This window comes from Sinocyclocheilus rhinocerous, unplaced genomic scaffold (genome assembly GCF_001515625.1).
Source record: "Sinocyclocheilus rhinocerous isolate Xijiao unplaced genomic scaffold, SAMN03320098_v1.1 scaffold2646, whole genome shotgun sequence".
NCBI classification, from domain to species: domain Eukaryota; kingdom Metazoa; phylum Chordata; class Actinopteri; order Cypriniformes; family Cyprinidae; genus Sinocyclocheilus; species Sinocyclocheilus rhinocerous.
This window is the reverse complement of record NW_015656312.1, coordinates 54,938-56,404: the sequence shown is the minus strand read 5'-3', so window position 1 is coordinate 56,404 and position 1,467 is coordinate 54,938. Positions and strand designations below refer to the sequence as shown.

Genomic DNA, 1,467 nt, shown 5'->3' with positions numbered 1-1,467 from the left:
TAATGTATCTTAATACATTAATTCAGCCATATTACTTATGTTTTTCTACAGGAGGAAAACGCTTAACGAGGGACTTTGTGCATTGCGTTCATATTCTGCTGTTTTGTAGCCACGGATTTGCGGGTCATGTCTTTTTCTTGCAGGACCCTGTACATTATAGTACTAAATTAGTTTTAATCGTTTAATCACCACCACAGCGTCTTGCCTCAATTGGCAACACGCACGATTTGTGTCGATTGCAAGTGACATCGCAGGAAGCGGAGAGTGCAAGTGAAGATTGAAAGTGACATTGTAATTTAGTTTCTTTTTTCTTGTCTTCACCACCTGGCTACTGTTGTTAAATGTTGAGAGATTCAAACAAAAAGTAATCAATAAATAGAACAATATAAAAAAGACTGCAAGTGACATCACTTGCGGAAGCGCAAGTGTCTGAGAGTGCAAGTCTGAGAGAGTGCAAGTGCAAGTCTGCAGCCAGACCCTTCTCGCCAAAACTTTTGGTGAGCCGCTGCCAGAACACAGCCGAGTGAGCCGACACTCAGCCGCAATTGGCCCAATTGCGCTGGCTACCTGGGGTGGCATAAGTAAATTCTGAGATATAAAAAAAAAAAAAATGAATTACTGACTCCCAAAAACCGTGCAAAAACAGGTTTGGGGAGTGTTTAGCTAAACTTTTCCGGTTCCTTTTCCAAACGCTAAACTGAGCGGGTATCATGTGACTTCAGTAAACGCGGTTGACGGTCTCTGGACACACTGCTGCGAGTCTCACCACGAGACCCTCCATCCAGAGCAGCTTCTGCCTCCTCAGAACGCTGCGGTACGGGATGAGAAACCGCTGTTCCTCGCACTGATCGCTAATGCACTTTAATACAGCCATCATCATGTGAGATACTGTACACGAGGGTGAATATTCAGCATAAGGAAGTGTGCTCATAACACTGCTCCGAAAGAGAAAGTAACTCGAACCTGTAAGTGGATTCCTATTTGTTCTTATTTGTCGTCTAACGCGCGTATAAAAACGTAATGTTTCTGGATCTATAAGAATGAACAGTAAGTTATCTGCATAGAAAACTGTCGTTTTAAATTCTTCTCATTTTGAATTTATTTGTATTTTTGACATTTATCAAAAATCTTAACTATCACTCAGGCATTTTTCCTCTATTTATATAGGCTATGTATTTAGCAAACGCTTTTATCCAGTGCGTAAAGAATATAATATAGTATACAGTGGGGAAAATAATTATTTGATCCCCTGCTGATTTTATAAGTTTGACCACTTCCAAAAAAAATTAAGGGTCTATAATTTTTATGGTAGGTTTATTTTAACGGATAGAGACAGAATATCAACAAAAAAATCCAGAAAAAACACATTATATAAAGGTTATAAATTGACTTGCATTTCAGTAAGTAAAATAAGTATTTGATCCCCTACCAACCAGCAAGAATTCTGGCTCCCACAGACTGGTTACA

General features: G+C 39.3%; 1 protein-coding gene across 1 annotated transcript in view; it reads left to right on the top strand.

The window, feature by feature from the left end:
• LOC107719966 (inosine-5'-monophosphate dehydrogenase 1b-like) overlaps window positions 1-1,467 on the top strand; it is a 27,125-nt gene that overhangs the window by 8,778 nt on the left and 16,880 nt on the right. The gene's annotated exons all lie outside the window — the stretch shown is intronic.